This window comes from Coregonus clupeaformis, chromosome 23, assembly GCF_020615455.1.
Source record: "Coregonus clupeaformis isolate EN_2021a chromosome 23, ASM2061545v1, whole genome shotgun sequence".
NCBI lineage: Eukaryota > Metazoa > Chordata > Actinopteri > Salmoniformes > Salmonidae > Coregonus > Coregonus clupeaformis.
In genome coordinates this window covers 23,742,141-23,760,208 of record NC_059214.1, presented here as the reverse complement: position 1 = coordinate 23,760,208, position 18,068 = coordinate 23,742,141, and the positions used below count along the sequence as shown (strand labels likewise).

Here is an 18,068-nt window from a genome sequence, read left to right as displayed (position 1 = left end):
TAGGAGCACTCCCTTTAAGAGTGTGCTCCTAATCTCAGCTCATTACCTGTATAAAATATACCTGGGAGCCAGAAATCTTTCTGATTGAGAGGGGGTCAAATACTTATTTCCCTCATTAAAATGCAAATACATTTTAACATTTTTGACATGCGTTTTTCTGGATTGTTTTGTTGTTATTCTGTCTCTCACTGTTTAAATAAACCTACCATTAAAATAATAGACTGATCATTTCATTGTCAGTGGGCAAACATACAAAATCAGCAGGCGATCAAATACTTTTTCCCTCACTGTATGTTGCATTGCCATTTCAGTAATCCACATTTGGTCAACATTTCAGATTTAATTCTTTCTGCAGTATCTAACACAGGATATCCTAGCAAGATCTTTCAAGAGAAATGTGACTCATGGTCTTTCGTATCAGTGGATGCAAGTTCCTGTTTTGCAGAAAATGTGCTCCTACACTTTCAGGGTATGCTCTTTCAGTTATTCTTCACTCCGAACCTAAAAATATTTTCTGCATATGTATTTTATTCCCTTTTGAAAATAAGTATGTAATTTATTGTAAAAACATGTAAAGCATGGTCCTGATGTTTTATTATAGGGTCTTGTTTGGAACGATAGTTCCTGACCAACTTTACAATAAGGTAACATAACTTTTTTTGTTCCTCTTGTCTTGTAGTTGTTGGGTGGTGGTCTCATGTTTCTGCTCCTTAGTTTGACTAGGATTTCTGCACAGAGAGAAATTTCCTTAAACCCCACTACAATAGGTCATTACACAGGTATAGCATCTTCTTCACATTTCACACATTTTATGTCCTATTATTACAAAGCAGAGTGAATATATTGAACCTAGAACAATAGACCTCTTTTAGTCTGGTAATGTATGTTAATATTTTAGCAGAGTCCCCATGTAAACTATTTGAGGAGGATGAAACTACTGTGACAGAGGGGGAGGCCCTTAGTTTGCCAGCCTACCATAACCTGAGTGAGTTGGATTGGGCCAACGTGACTGAGTTTACCTGGTACAGAAACAGAACCCAGGAGCTCCCGTCCTCTGAGGAAGGGCGTGTGCATCATCATGGGCCGGTGCTCTTCTTCCTCCCCCTTTTAATCAACGACTCTGATCAGTACTACACCTACTGGTAATACAACAACAGTGTGTTGATGTGTGTGTGTTTAGGGGTTAAATTGGTAATTCGGAGGTGGGGGAGCCCTATTTGGGGGAGCTTAGGGTTAGGTTGAGGGTTGAGTGTAGGGTTAGTGTTGAACCTGGATGTGTACATGAAGCTAGGGCTAGGGTAGGCATGCACATTTACAAAGAAAAAACCCTAAATGTCCCTTGTCTTGCACGAACGTTGAATAATATTATACAGTGCATTCGGAAAGTATTCAGACCCCTTGACCTTTTCCACATTTTGATATGTTACAGCCTTATTCTAAAATTGATTAAATAAAATACAAATCCTCATCAATCTGCACACAATACCCCATAATGACAAAGCGGAAACAAATTCTTGCAAATGTAAAAATAAAAATGGATACCTTATTTACATAAGTATTCAGACCCTTTGCTATGAGACTCGGAATTGAGCTCAGGTGCATCCTGTTTCCATTTGATCATACTTGATGTTTCTACAACTGGATTGGAGTCCACCTGTGGTAAATTAAATTGATTGGAAATGATTTGGAAAGGCACACATCTGTCTATATAAGGTCCCACAGTTGACAGTGCATGTCAGAGCAAAATCCAAGCCATGAGGTTGAAGGAATTGTCCGTAGAGCTCCGAGACAGGATTGTGTCGAGGCACAGGTCTGGGGAAGGGTACCAAAACATTTGTGCAGCATTGAAGGTCCCCAAGAACACAGTGGCCTCCATCATTCTTAAATGGAAGAAGTTTGGAACCACCAAGACTCTTCCTAGAGCTGGCTGCCCGGCCAAACTGAGCAATCAGGGGAGAAGGGCCTTGGTCAGGGAGGTGACCAAGAACCTGATGGTGTCTCTGAATGAGCTCCAAAGTTCATCTGTGGAGATGGGAGAACCTTCCAGAAGGACAACCATCTCTGCAGCACTCTACCAATCAGGCCTTTATGGTAGAGTGGACATACGGAAGCCACTCGTCAGTAAAAGGCACATGACAGCCCGCTTGGAGTTTGCCAAAAGGCACCTAAAGGACTCAGACCATGAGAAACAAGATTCTCTGGTCTGATGAAACCAAGATTGAACTCTTTGGCCTGAATCCCAAGCGTCACGTCTGGAGGAAACCTGGCACCATCTCTACGGTGAAGTGTGGTGGAGGCAGCATCATGCAATGGGGATGTTTTTCAGCGGCAGGGACTTGGAGACTAGTCAGGATAGAAGGAAAGATGAATGGAGCAAAGTACAGAGAGATCCTTGATGAAAACCTGCTCCAGAGCGCTCAGGACCTCAGACTGGGGCGAAGGTTCACTTTCCAACACGACAAAGACCCTAAGCACACAGCCAAGATAATGCAGAAGTGGCTTCGGGACAAGTCTCTGAATGTCCTTGAGTGGCCCAGCTAGAGCCCGGACTTGAACCCGATCGAACATCTCTGGAGAGACCTGAAAATAGCTGTGCATCGACGCTCTCCATCCAACCTGACAGAGCTTGAGAGGATCTGCTGAGAAGAATGGGAGAAACTCCCCAAATACAGGTGTGCCAAGCTTGTAGCGTCATACCCAAGTAGACTCGAGGCTGTAATCGCTGCCAAAGGTGCTTCAACAAAGTACTGAGTAAAGGGTCTGAATACTTAAGTAAATGTAATATTTCTGTTTTTTATTTTTTATTCATTTGCTAACATTTCAAAAAACCTGTCATTATGGGGTATTGTGTGTAGACTGATGAGGAAAAACAACAATTTAATCCATTTTAGAATAAGGCTGTAACGTAACAAAATGCGGAAAAAGGGAAGGGGTCTGAATACTTTCCGAATGCACTGTATTTGAACTTACTCTGCCGATTGAAATTTGAGACAAAATATCCACAAAAAACTTTTATAACCGACTTCAAAACGCGGGACTCGTGTGTGGCAATAAAGATGTGTTTGCTCCTGACCTAAGGCCAAGCACAAGATGGAAGGACATGCACGCCGATATATGCATACTGACCAAAATATTGCAGGTGTTTACATGGTTTTGAGCATGTGCCAGATGATAGAAATATCAACGGCAGTACCGGCACTCTAAAAAGTCAGGTAAATAATACTTTCCTGTGGATATTCTGTCTCAAAATTCGACCCACTGAAGGACCAACCACACAGACAACTGGTATGGTAAAATGTAATACACATTTATTAAACATTCTGGCTTGTAAGGAAACTTTCTACGTTTTTACACTGCTTAGTTTCAGGCTATATAGACTCTTAGAAAAAACATTTGTTATCTATAGCCTAAAAGCGTTATTCGGCTGGCCCCCAGTTAGAACCCTGTTGGTTCCAGGTAGAACCGTTTTGGATAACTGGTACTCTGTATATATTCATATGTTCCAGGAGAAAGGCAGCAGACACCTGCCTCATATTTGTGACAGAGGTGATTGTGGTCAAAGCCCAACCATTCGATCACTCAGTCCTGTTCAGTGATATCTCAGAGTCAGCAGACAACATCGCTATCCCATGTCCTGACCCCGTGGAACAACTGTGCCAGGATGGAAAAGAAAACTTAGCCTGGTATAAGGTACTGAACATGACCAGAATGCTAACACAAACCTCAATCCTGCAAAACTATTTACCATTGGCCCTCAGTCCAGCCTCTCAGCCTATTGCGGACAATCTGAGCACTGATGGAGGGATTGTGCGTTCCTGGTGTAACTCGGGCAGTTGTACCTGTCCGACAGGTGTGATGTTTGGATGTACCGATCATGTGCAGGTGTTGTTACACGTGGTCTGCCACTGCGAGGATGATCAGCTGTCCGTCATGTCTCCCTGTAGCACTGTCTTAGGCGTCTCACAGTACGGACATTGCAATTTATTGCCCTGGCCATATCTGCAGTCCTCATGCCTCCTTGCAGCATGCCTAAGGCGTTCACGCAGATGAGCAGGGACCCTGGGTATTTTTCTTTTGGTGTTTTTCAGAGTCAGTAGAAAGGCCTTTTTAGTGTCCTAAGTTTTTCATAACTGTGACCTTTATTAGTCTTAACGACCGTTCCACAGGTGCATGTTCATTAATTGTTTATGGTTCATTGAACAAGCATGGGAAACAGTGTTTAAACCCTTTACAATAAAGATCTGTGAAGTTATTTGGATTTTTTACGAATTATCTTTGAAAGACAGGGTCCTGAAAAAAGGGACGTTTCTTTTTTTGCTGAGTTTATATATTTATTTATTTATTATTATTTATGTTTTTATTGCATAGAGACATAGTCACTGATCAATAACTCCTGTCCTAAAGCTCATAAGTGTTGCACAGTTTTTGTTCTAGCCCAGCACTAACACCCAACTCATCATCAAGCTCTTGATTAGTGGAATCAGGTGTCTTACTGCTAGTTCAGCAAACAAGTTTGTCAAATTGTTTGTCTTTCATTTCAGAATTTCAATCTCATTCCAAATGAGTCTAAGAGTAATCTGTGGGTGTATGGCGCCTCAAAAGCAGACGAGGGCATCTATACGTGTGTGTGCACGTGGGATCACAACGGGAGGGTTCTCAACACTTCTGCATCCAGGAGACTAAAGATCCAAGGTAACTAGGTCGTGGCTTGATGACAGCTCTGTCAATCCACTCAGCATTTTATTTATTTGATTTTAGCTTTACTGAAACCTCATCCAAGATGGCAGCAGGGTCAGCATACATAGAAACTCTAGGCTACATTACAGTAGGTTATTAGGCTACACAAACAAACAGGATCAAAAGCAACATCAAAAGCAACCCTCATATCACGTGTGGTCTTTGAGGCAGCAACAATCATCAAAAACATCAATGACTACATTTAGAATGTATCCAAAAGTATCTTTCTGACTAAACTGTGTGTTTGTCTCCTTCAGCTCCCTCTGCCTCGCATCCTCCTCAGATCAACCTGCCTAGAGACGGAAGCACAGAGACCACAGACCTGTGTAGGGATCACACCTGGCTCAAATACTTTCAAATACTTGTGTTGTGCTTGATTTGGTTTGCCCGGTATATCTCTCTGTCTTCATTGTATCTCTTGTTCTTCATAGACACCACTAAGAAGTTGAGGTGTGAAGCATTTTGTGGGCAGAACATTAAAGACAACTGTCATGTGTGGTGGGAGATGAACGGAGTGAAAGTGGGTTCGCAGCAGCAAGGCTACTCAGTGAACTCCACCAGGTAGGTACACACATGCACGCACGCACACACACATGGATGCACGCATACACACAAGCATACACACACTTGTTTTTGAGAACATGGTAACAGAATTTACACAGACCCCAGATTCACCATTGAGAATTCACTGTGTGAATATTTTGTGTGTATGTGTTACTGTAGCGAGGTGGAGGTATCTTCAATGCGGAGTATCTTCACGGCTATCCTGACCATAGACACAGTGACTATCAAGGACCTCCAGTCAGAGTTCAAGTGTGTTGCCATGAACGACCAGAAATTGATTCATGCAGTGGTGACTCTCAAACCAAGATGTTAGTGCACACACACTTACACAAACATCACTCAGACACACATCCACATGTCACACAAACAAAATCACACATATACACTCTGTAACTTTCTTGGTGTTGTGTCCTCCATGTCTTCCCCAACAGGGTTTATATTTATGGGTCTATGTGTGGCATTGCTGCTCTTCTTGCTAGCTGCTGTAGCCGTCAAAGTGTTTGACATCGATCTGGCTCTCCTCTTCCGTGGAGTTTTCAAATGCTATGATCGATCTGAGGGTAAGAACATCTAGCCATAGACTAAAGTTTACTGATGCTATTTCACTAAGATATTTCATTGTACAGAAATGCTTATTCAGCCTACATTATCTGTATAGTATTGGGTACCATATAAACATATTACTACATTTAGTTTTTAGTCACCACACAGGAGCACTCTAACCTTGTACTGTACAGTAAATGTCTCAATCGGCCCACTGATTGTGCAGTGCAGTTGTTTGCAGTAGGCCTTTCGCAACAGGTCCCGCCTTGGGTCAATCCCACTACTAGTGTAGAAGTAATGGGCCATTTTATACTAAAATAACTCAATTTCAGTTCAAATGGAATTCAATCAAATCTCTCAAATCTACTCTTTTCATGCTGAGGTTTGACAGAAACCTCCTCTTTGTCTGTGTTTTCAGATGGGAAGGTCTATGATGCTTACATTGTCTACCAAATGGATGGCATAGACAAAGACATGGAGGAGAAAGTGTATCACTTCGTGAGCAGCGTTCTGCCGACTGTCCTGGAGCAGAAGTGTGGCTTTAGACTCTTCATCCACGGCAGAGACGACCTACCTGGAGAAGGTTGGTTCTTTCAGACTGTGTCTTGCCCTCTAAGAAGCAAATGTAACAGTAATAAACAGTACCAAAGTTGAAAGTTAACTTCTCCTGCTCCTCTCTGTTCTGTTGTCCCCAGACCGCATGGAGTTGGTGGAGGCCTGCATGCGGCTGAGCAGGAGGCTGATTGTCATCCTGACCCCCCAGCTCAAGCTCAAGGTCAGGCTCAGGAGGTCAAGGGTCATGGGGCCAGTGGGGCTACTCGTCATCGTTGACCTCAGCGGAGGACTATGACTGTCAGGTGGGGCTCCACCAGGCTCTGGTCCACAGTGAGATGAGCGTCATACTCATCCAGCTGGGAGACATGGGGGAGGGGGGCTACACACACCTGCCCCCGGCCTGCAGCACCTGGTCCGCAAGAGTGCCCCCCTTAATGTGGCAGGAGGGAAAGCGTGGGTCGACGCTGCCCAACTCAAGCTTCTGGAAGAGGGTGCGTTACATGATGCCTTGGCCGCGCCACTCGACTAGTTTTGACAACCGGTTAATATGACTCTTCTATGTGAACGATCAGAAGGTCTGAGGACTTGAAGTGCAGTTGGAGGTCTGGGATTCTGTTATAGAAGAGAACACCCCAGGTTGTCTCTGAAAATCCTTATTCCAGTCATAGAAATAGAATGAATGATTCCAGTGCTGTGCAGAGATATACACAGGTTAGCTGAGAACGTCACAAAAACGATGTGTACGCTTCAATGTGGCAGAAGGCCGTGTGTTGTTTTGATTCTGGATGGCTAGCAACAATGAAAAGAAACTGCCATGTGGGGAATTGTAAATGACTAATTTCAGCAAGTGTTATCTTGTTATTTATTTTTATTTTTTATATATATATATATATATATTTTTATTTTTTTTTGGGGGCGGATGGATCAGCTTAATATTGCAGATAGATTGTATCTTCTATCAATGTAATTGTCTGCATCACTTCCAATCCCCCATGTTTTTTTGTTTTTTTTTATATATATATACTCCCCTTTATTACTTTTCAACCCCACCATCCTTTCCCTACTTGGAGTAAATTAGTGAACAACAATGCCCAGGCCTCTACTTCCGGTCTATACTTACTAGGGGTGTAACGATCCATCTACTACATCGATGTATCGATTTATATTCCTATGATCCAACTACATCGATCTGTGCTCAAGTAGTTGGCCTTTTGGACAACATATATCAATCTAACATTGTTTTAAAATGTAATAAATCGATTGTATCGATACTAGGAAATAACCCATTGGATTTAAGCACGTCAGACTTTATATGGATGTTTTTTCTTAGCACTTTTAATGATAAAGGCTTTAAACATTACTCGATTCAGTCTGCCTATCCGTGACGTCATCGCCCGCGCCAGCAGCAGCGCAAAGGCGCAAAGACAACAAAACATAGCATGGCGGACGACAGAGGAGAAGCCGACGAGCGAGAAATTATCAAGCCACCATTGCGGTCCTTACAAGAAACAGGAATCTAGGAAACTTCACCTGCACTGTCCAGTATCCAGGTATTTATTTCAGTCACACTGGTTGAATTTTTGGCTAAAAGGTTACTGAATCGATTTCAAGTCACTGAATCGCTTTCGGATCGTGATCGTTCTAAATGAACCAATATCGCCCTTGAATCGTATCGACAACCACGAATCGTGATACAAATCGAATCGTTGTTAAAACGAATCGTTACACCCCTAATACTTACTATCTACACCTTATGGACAGAGTTAATTTTACAATAATTCTATTATATATATATATATATTTTTTTTTTTAATTGTATTGCTCCTGAACTTCTTCTACTCTCAACCTCTCCGATCATTTTCATGATGTCCATCCGGTTTGCTTCTATATGCCATATCTTTCTAACTGTGCTCTTTCCCAAAAGCTCCCAACATACAACCTATATACTTATTATGGACACAGTAAGCTTACATTATTAGCTATCTTTGTTATTATTTGTTGTTATTTGTTATTAGTCCCATCCTTCAACTCTATTCAATACCTCCCATCTATCTCTTAACACCATCCATATAGGATTTCTATTTGCCATATATATTTCAACCGTACTGTGATGTTTTACAAAAAGTTCTGAACCTTTCTATTCTCATTGCTTCTACAGATTGTGAATTAAAAATAAACATTTTTGCTAAAAGTATTATTATATTATTGATTGATTGACTATGACTTTTCAGATCACCCAGTAATGCTATCTGCAAGGTTAGTTCCAGGTAAATATTGCAATCCTTTAGCCATTCCTGGACCTGTGTCCAAAAACAAGCTACAAATGGACAGAACCAAAACAAATGATCTCTGGTCCTCTGTAGCTCAGCTGGTAGAGCACGGCGCTTGTAACGCCAAGGTAGTGGGTTCGATCCCTAGGACCACCCATACACAAAAAAAAGTATGCACGCATGACTGTAAGTCACTTTGGATAAAAGCGTCTGCTAAATGGCATATTATTATATTATTATCTAATGATTCTGTCTCTTCACAGCAAAATCTGCAGAGCTGGGAAGATTGTATCCCCCATATAAATAACATTCTATTGGTAGCAAGAATTTTATATAATAATTTAAATTGAAAGATTCTAATTTTTGAATCCGGTGTCGTTTTGCGTGTCAGTTCATAAACACTATGCCATGGGATCGGTACGTCAAAGATCTCTTCCCAACTATTTTGCAATCTATATGGGACGGCTGTCAATCCTTTGGTCCTTAAGTGAAACTGATATACTTTTTTATTTATCACAGTTTTCCTTAACCAATTATGTTCTTTAATGCAAGGCCGACAGACAAGTTCCTTACTTTCTCCCCCTTCCACTTTCCTCTTCCACTTTTGCGGTAAGGCAGCAATTATTTGGTTGTAATTTTGGGTAGAGCAGACATTTCCATATGTTTTTGTCAGCTGCATGTGCGACATAACTCCACCAGTCCTACCGATGATATCATTTACGAAGATTATACCTTTTTTAAACATTCTGTCAAATAATCAAGGTTTTTTGTCAATTAGTATATTTGAATTTAACCACAATATTTGTTGCCTTATTTGTTCTGTCGTTTCTGGAGGATTAAATTGAAATTGCAACCAACTTTCTATGGCTTGTTTTAGAAATAGTGACATTTGGGAGATTATTTCCTTTTCAAATAACTGAAAGTGAGAAGTTGTAATCTGAATAAAGGGAAAAAGGCCTTTCTTGAACATTGGGTGAGACAATCTTACTAATTTGCTTGAGAACCAGTTCGGATTTAAGTATAACTTTTTGTATGACTGAAGCTTTAGTGATAGGTCTAATGCTTTAATATTTAATAATTTCTGTCCTCCGAATTCATATTCATTATATAAATATGCTCTTTTAATTTTGTCTGGCTTGCCGTTCCAAATAAAATTGAATATTTTTTTCTCATATAATTTAAAAAACTGTTCGCTAGGCGTAGGCAAGACCATAAGCAAATAGGTAAACTGGGATAATACTAAAGAGTTAATCAGGGTGATTTTTCCACAAATAGACAGGTATTTTCCTTTCCATGGTAGTAAGATCTTATCTATTTTTGCTAACTTTCTATTAAAATGTATTGAAGTGAGATCATTTATTTCTTTGGGATATGTATTCGAGTATATCCACATCACCATCAGACCATTGTATTTTTTAGTGATCCAATACGTAATATAGTACATTTGTCATAATTTGGTTGTAATCCAGAGAGGTTAGAAAATGTATATAGATCCTCTATGAGGCTGTGGAGGGATTCTAGTTGTGGATTTAAAAGAAAACATGAATCATCAGCGTACAATGACACCTTTGTTTTTAAGCCCTGTATTTCTAATCCTCGGATATTATTATTGGATCTGATTTTAATAGCTAACATCTCGATGGCCACAATAAATAGATATGCCAATAGTGGACAACCTTGTTTCACTCCTCTTGACAGTTTAAAACTTTCTGAGAAATAGCCATTATTTACTATTTTACACCTAGGGTTACTATACATGATTTTGACCCATTCTATAAGAGATTCTCCAAAATTGAAATGCTCCAGGCATTTATATATAAACCCCAGTCGAACTTTATCAAATGCCTTTTCGAAGTCTGCTATGAATAGCAGGCCTGGTTTCCCATATGTTCCATAGTGTTCTATTGTTTCCAATACTTGCCTTATATTATCTCCAATGTATCTTCCATGTAAAAAACCAGTCTGATTAGAATGAATAATATCCGACAATACCTTTTGAATTCTATGCACTATACATTTTGCTAGGATTTTTGCATCACAACACTGAAGTGTAAGGGGCCTCCAATTTTGTAAATGGACTGGATCTTTATATTTTCCACTTGTATCCTGTTTCAGTAATAATGAGATCAGACCTTCTTATTGAGTGTCAGATAATCTACCATTTACATAGGAGTGGTTAAAACATGCTAATAACGGTCCTCTTAGTATATCAAAAAAGGTTTGGTATACCTCGACTGGTATGCCATCCAACCCTGGAGTTTTCCCAGACTTAAAGTCTTTAATTGCATCCAGAAGTTCCTCCTCTGTAATTTCACCTTCACATGAGTCTTTCTGTGTGGCTGTTAATTTGACATTATCAATAGAAAAAAATCTCTACAATTAGCTTCAGTTAGAGGAGATGGAGGCGACTGAAAAGAAAACATATGCTTAAAGTACTTTGTTTCTTCCTTCAAAATATCATTTGGTGAATTATGGGTGACTCCGTCAATTGTAACCAGTTTCATTAAGTTATTTTTGGTAGCATTCCTATGTTGAAGATTAAAAAAGAATTTTTGCGCATTTTTCCCCATATTGCATCCAGTTTGCTTTATTTTTATAATATATTACACTTGATCTTTCTTGAATAAGTTTCTCCATTTCTTTTGTTTTTCCTCTAATTTATTCTGAGCCTCTATGTTACAGTTTTTATTGCCATCTATCTGTTCTGTTAGACTTTCTATTTCCTTTCTTAGTATAAACTCTTTTGACCTAAATTGCTTTTGTTTTCGAGATGAGTACTGAATTGCATGGCCTCTAAAGGCACATTTAAAGGTGTCCCATACAATAAGGGGGATTCGCTGTACCTATGTTATGTTGGAAAAAGTCAGTTATAAATTCCTTTGTTCTAATTATAAATAAATTATCATCCAATAGGCTTTGATTACATTTCCAATATCCTCACCCACGTGGAAATTCAGTAAGAGTAATGTATATGCCTATTATATGATGGTCTGACCGCATTCTGTCCCCTATCAACACTTTTTTTTACTTTTGGTGCCAACGAGAATGAGATAAGAAAGAAGTCAAGACGACTAGCTTGATTCAGTCTCCGCCATGTATATATCACTAGATCAGTATATTTAAGCCTCCATATATCTACTAGTTCTAATGTATCCATGACATTCACAATTTCCTTAAGAGCATGTGGGTGATTGTTTGTGGTGTGATTTCCTTTACGGTCCATTGAGCTATTTAAAACAGTATTATAATCCCCCACCATAATAATATTGTCTTGAGTTGCTTGCAGGCTTGATCATTTATTATATATATTGTCAAAGAATTGTGGATCATCATTATTTGGTCCGTAAAGGTTAATGAGCCATATCTGTTTATGGTCCAATAACATATTTAAAATAATCCATCTACCTTGTGTATCTATTTGTACAATTTGCACATTCGGATCGAAATTACTATAAATTAATATCATCACCCCTTTTGAATTTCTTTGCCCATGGGAGAAGTATATTTCACCCCCATTCTTTTTTCCACGCTACTTCATCTCGAATTGTTGAATGAGTTTCCTGTATACAATAGATATTATATTCCTTCTCTTTGAGCCGTGTAAATATTGTTCTTCTTTTGTAATTATCAGCTAAGCCATTACAATTATAACTGGCTATACTTATTTCACCATACACCATAATGAGATACAAGTTTCAAGTCTATTTATCATTATATATGTTTGTAAATTTACCAATAAAAAAATAGCGTAATGATTGAGTGTCCATATAGCTGTACCGTGATATTTGCATTGCTACGGAGTAACCCTTCAATTGTTCTCCACTAATTCCCCGCTAAAGCCCCTCCCCATCCCAAGTTGAGCCGTCATCCCAGTGATCAGCATCCCACCCACGTCCCTCCGTATCCCTAAGGCCCCGAGAGGCCAGGACCCATCCATCGAAAACAGCACACAGTACCACCCACAAAACAGAAGCAGATTAACCGCCAAAAGCATTTCCAATGCTTTCACCTCTATATATATATATATATATATTTTTTAAAATTATGCATATCCTATTTTCCATCATTATCAATTAATATGCGTAATAATGTCGGCAGTTCACGCGTAGGATTCTAACATATAACCCGGATTGCCATTGTATTACATTTAATTCATTGACAAGCAATTATTATCCTAGCAAATAATTCCCGCGGTCCATCCCATACCCTCCCCCCCAACATCCCCACCCCCCACAACAGATGCCAGACAAGCACACACGCACATACTCACATACTCCAACACACTCAACCCCCCTCCTCCACAATCCACCATAAAATCAGATACTCAACGGCTGTTATATCCCAGAGCCCAACTCGAGAAATAACTTGATTTACGAGTGCCCATACAGTTAAAGCTGATTGAGAAAGCATGCAGATTGAGCAGAAATTGATAACAATGTGAGATTTGATTAATCTACTTAATCTATGTCAAGTCCTAGGTGATGGAGATCAGATCCACCCTCTTCACCTGAGACACAAACACTCTGATCCCCTGTTGTAACCATTTTCCCAAGCATCTCCATGCGGTCAGACCTTTGATTATTTTGTGCCACCTGGGCTACAATGATAAACCCCCTCTCTGATTGTCCGAGTGTGACCCCCCTCCCCATGGGTTACTGCAGCCAGTGTTGCCAGCACTGCCACTACCTGGGTGGGCGTACCCCACCGGAATCCCCACTGGCTAGGTAAAAGGTCGTCAAGGTTCTCATTAGCAGCTTTGAGAATTTCCTTGTATATTATGCTCTCCCATCAGGGGGCTCTGGCTTTGTAGGACCAACCCTGCCAGGCAGGCTCAGAATCTTGTTATCTTGTTCTTGATACCATGTGTTGTTTTTAGGGATTTTCACTGATGTCACGTCAATGCTAAAATGGCAAAAATCTGCTAGCTAACTTACAACTGTAATGATGTATTTGAGAGACAAGTGCTCATTGTGCAACTTTATTTATGTTTTCAATAAACATTGGAGACTAAATATAGTTTACATGTTGTCAAGAATCTAAGCCAACACTGTCTGTTTTGCCCCATATTTGTGCACACGTCGCATATGTTGCTATACAACCAACCGGTCTATGGCAGCTGCCATAGTGACATATTGACTAAGGTCCTAAATCAATTGAAATTTACATTTCCAACCTTTTGTGTAAGTAGACAAGTTTCTCAAGAAAAGCGTGTCGATTATTACACTGGGGAAAAAAAGTATTTAGTCAGCCACCAATTGCGCATGTTCTCCCACTTAAAAAGATGAGAGAGGCCTGTAATTTTCATCATAGGTACACGTCAACTATGACAGACAAAATGAGAAAAAAAATCCAGAAAATCACATTGTAGGATTTTTTATGAATTTATTTGCAAATTATGGTGGAAAATAAGTATTTGGTCAATAACAAAAGTTTCTCAATACTTTGTTATACAGTGGGGGAAAAAAGTTTTTAGTCAGCCACCAATTGTGCAAGTTCTCCCACTTAAAAAGATGAGAGAGGCCTGTAATTTTCATCGTAGGTACACGTCAACTATGACAGACAAAATGAGGAAAACATTTCCAGAAAATCACATTGTAGGATTTTTAATGAATTTATTTGCAAATTATGGTGGAAAATAAGTATTTGGTCAATAACAAAAGTTTCTTAATACTTTGTTATATACCCTTTGTTGGCAATGACACAGGTCAAACGTTTTCTGTAAGTCTTCACAAGGTTTTCACACACTGTTGTTGGTATTTTGGCCCATTCCTCCATGCAGATCTCCTCTAGAGCAGTGATGTTTTGGGGCTGTCGCTGGGCAACACGGACTTTCAACTCCCTCCAAAGATTTTCTATGGGGTTGAGATCTGGAGACTGGCTAGGCCACTCCAGGACCTTGAAATGCTTCTTACGAAGCCACTCCTTCGTTGCCCGGGCGGTGTGTTTGGGATCATTGTCATGCTGAAAGACCCAGCCACGTTTCATCTTCAATGCCCTTGCTGATGGAAGGAGGTTTTCACTCAAAATCTCACGATACATGGCCCCATTCATTCTTTCCTTTACACGGATCAGTCGTCCTGGTCCCTTTGCAGAAAACAGCCCCAAAGCATGATGTTTCCACCCCCATGCTTCACAGTAGGTATGGTGTTCTTTGGATGCAACTCAGCATTCTTTGTCCTCCAAACACGACTGAGTTGAGTTTTTACCAAAAAGTTATATTTTGGTTTCATCTGACCATATGACAGTCTCCCAATCCTTTTCTGGATCATCCAAATGCACTCTAGCAAACTTCAGACGGGCCTGGACATGTACTGGCTTAAGCAGGGGGACACGTCTGGCACTGCAGGATTTGAGTCCCTGGCGGCGTAGTGTGTTACTGATGGTAGGCTTTGTTACTTTGGTCCCAGCTCTCTGCAGGTCATTCACTAGGTCCCCCCCGTGTGGTTCTGGGATTTTTGCTCACCGTTCTAGTGATCATTTTGACCCCACGGGGTGAGATCTTGCGTGGAGCCCCAGATCGAGGGAGATTATCAGTGGTCTTGTATGTCTTCCATTTCCTAACAATTGCTCCCACAGTTGATTTCTTCAAACCAAGCTGCTTACCTATTGCAGATTCAGTCTTCCCAGCCTGGTGCAGGTCTACAATTTTGTTTCTGGTGTCCTTTGACAGCTCTTTGGTCTTGGCCATAGTGGAGTTTGGAGTGTGACAGTTTGAGGTTGTGGACAGGTGTCTTTATACTGATAACAAGTTCAAATAGGTGCCATTAATACAGGTAACGAGTGGAGGACAGAGGAGCCTCTTAAAGAAGAAGTTACAGGTCTGTGAGAGCCAGAAATCTTGCTTGTTTGTAGGTGACCAAATACTTATTTTCCACCATAATTTGCAAATAAATTCATTAAAAACCCTACAATGTGATTTTCTGGAGAAAAAAAATCTCAATTTGTCTGTCATAGTTGACGTGTACCTATGATGAAAATTACAGGCCTCTCTCGTCTTTTTTAAGTGGGAGAACTTGCACAATTGGTGGCTGACTAAATACTTTTTTTCCCCACTGTATGTCAAAACAAAATGAAGAAAAGGTAGTCTACTGTATTTTGCTTTTGTGCTTGTAAAGACTTGCCTCATTTACTCAAGCCTTGCAATAAAGATAAATGCTATCGTGTTTCTGTCCAATTTTGTCAGCCTGTATCGGTTCGAGTGGATGGTTTGGTTAGCTGCTGTACTGATGTTTACGCGCTATTTATCTTGGCCAGGTCGCAGTTGTAAATGAGAACCTGTTCTCAACTGGCTTACCTGGTTAAATAAAGGTGAAATAAAATAAATAAATAAATAAAAAATTAGCTGCTGCTGCTGTATCTTAATCAGACCTCATCTCCCACCATCTGTTCTCATGACATTTAGACTAGGCTCTGCTCTGGCACACACCTTCTCATGTAACACAGACCCAAACACACACACACCTGGGGACATTCTGTACATTTGTGTGTGTGTGTGTGTGTGTGTTGGAAATATACCTTTTTTGAGTGACTTTAACTTATCTGATGCCCTGAAGATAGTCACTGAATAAACTGGATGTGGAAAAAGCCACGACTGTCAATCTGAACAGTCAGTATTACAGATGCCATGTACTGTAGCCAAATTATGAAAGTGATAACTGCTGCCACAGAAGATCAATCAACATATATTTTTTCTTTTTCTGGTAGCACTTTGTAATAACTCTACGTAATAAAGCATAATAGATTAGTAAATAGTTTATTCATCATTTATTAGTCATTACTCCATTCATAAGATGTTTAATATAGGTCTTTATTAACCATTTACTAATCATTAGTCTTTTTTGTGTGGCCTCATCTGAAGTGTGGGCTATTTATACTTTATAAATACTTTATAAATATTTTGAGTGACCAGTGTAATTTCTCACAAAAAGATGGACATGCCATTTCTGAGGGATGTTATATCGATTCCTGGGGTCATTTCATGTGAATCTGAGCTATTGCCGTTCAAGCAGGCAGAAATACAGCAGGTATGACGAGTTTTGTATTTCATGCCTGGTTGAACAGTGAATATATCAGATACACATGAAAACAGGAAATCAACCCAGGAATCGATAGATCATCGCTCAGAAATGCACAAAAACGATATAACATTCAAAATGGGTGAATCTTTCCCTCTTAAGGTCTCAAAATAGCCTAGAACATATCAATGGTTAAAGACTAACCACACAACACAGGATGGTATTGGAAATATAACAAACATTTAATTCACAAAAACTGTTGTGAAACAACTGTTGCAAGGACTTGAGGAAGACTTGTAATGTGAATGTTTTGCTAATGTTGTCAACCTCGCGAACACAAATTAATCATAAAACGGGGAGATCTACCTGCCAGTTTTTCTGTAGTGGATTTTTATTCCTTTCTTACTACTGATACAGTATTTGATTGAGGTATAAATGTTACATGTATGATTTGCAAGTAGAAATGTATAACCTTTAAATGCTTCCAGTGCTTCAGTCTTTAATATTTTAACCTCACTTGTTTTGGTAGAAAAGTCACTGCCAAGAAATGCTAATGTTAGAATTTTTGGAGAATAAATAATGTTATTTTACTCAGCATAGAGTGTGTCTGAAGTTACACGTCACAATATTACAACAGTTTAACTGTTTTGGAATAAAATGTTCAATATATGTTCTTAAACAACCTCTTGTTATAGGCTTTGGGGTTTTGCTCAATTTCGTTTTCGATTTTGTTTTCGATTTACAGGTTGGCTCTCTTTGGGTGTGGCTTGCCCTGATTTGAATCATCCTCGTTGGTCAGGATGTGTTGCACCTGTTGCCTCGTTAGTCAGTCGTTAGTTTAACCTATGCAGGCACAGGTGCTATTTAAGAGTGGCTGGCCGAGTGCTCCAGTTGGCATGAAAGATGTTGGATGAGCGACACTGCTGTTTAGCACCTTCTCCTTAAGTTGTGAAAAATACTTATCTTGTCTCACCTGTTTGGTTTGCTCCACGTTTATTTGCACTCCCTTACCTAAGTTGGTGTGGGTTTTATTTTCCTTTGTTTGTCTGAGAGCTTCAAGTTCCTTGGTGTCCATATCACCAACAAACTATCATGATCCAAATACACCAAGACAGTCGTGAAGAGGGCACAACAAAGCCTATTCCCCTCAGGAGACTGGAAAAGATTTGGCATGGGTCCTCAGATCCTCAAAGTTCTACAGCTGCACCATCGAGAGCATCCTGACTGGTTGCATCACTGCCTGGTATTGGAACTGCTTGGCCTCCGACCGCAAGGCACTACAGAGAGTAGTGCGTACAGCCCAGTACATCACTGGGGCCAAGCTTCCTTGCATCCAGGACCATCTGCAAAGATGGCGTTTGGTCAGCCCCTGGAGACTCCAGAA

The 18,068-nt window shown here is 40.0% G+C and overlaps 1 pseudogene; it reads left to right on the top strand.

Moving 5' to 3' along the window:
* The first annotated feature begins 248 nt into the window (after positions 1–248).
* Positions 249–7,312, top strand: LOC123481264 (annotated as a pseudogene).
* Positions 7,313–18,068: the final 10,756 nt, after the last annotated feature.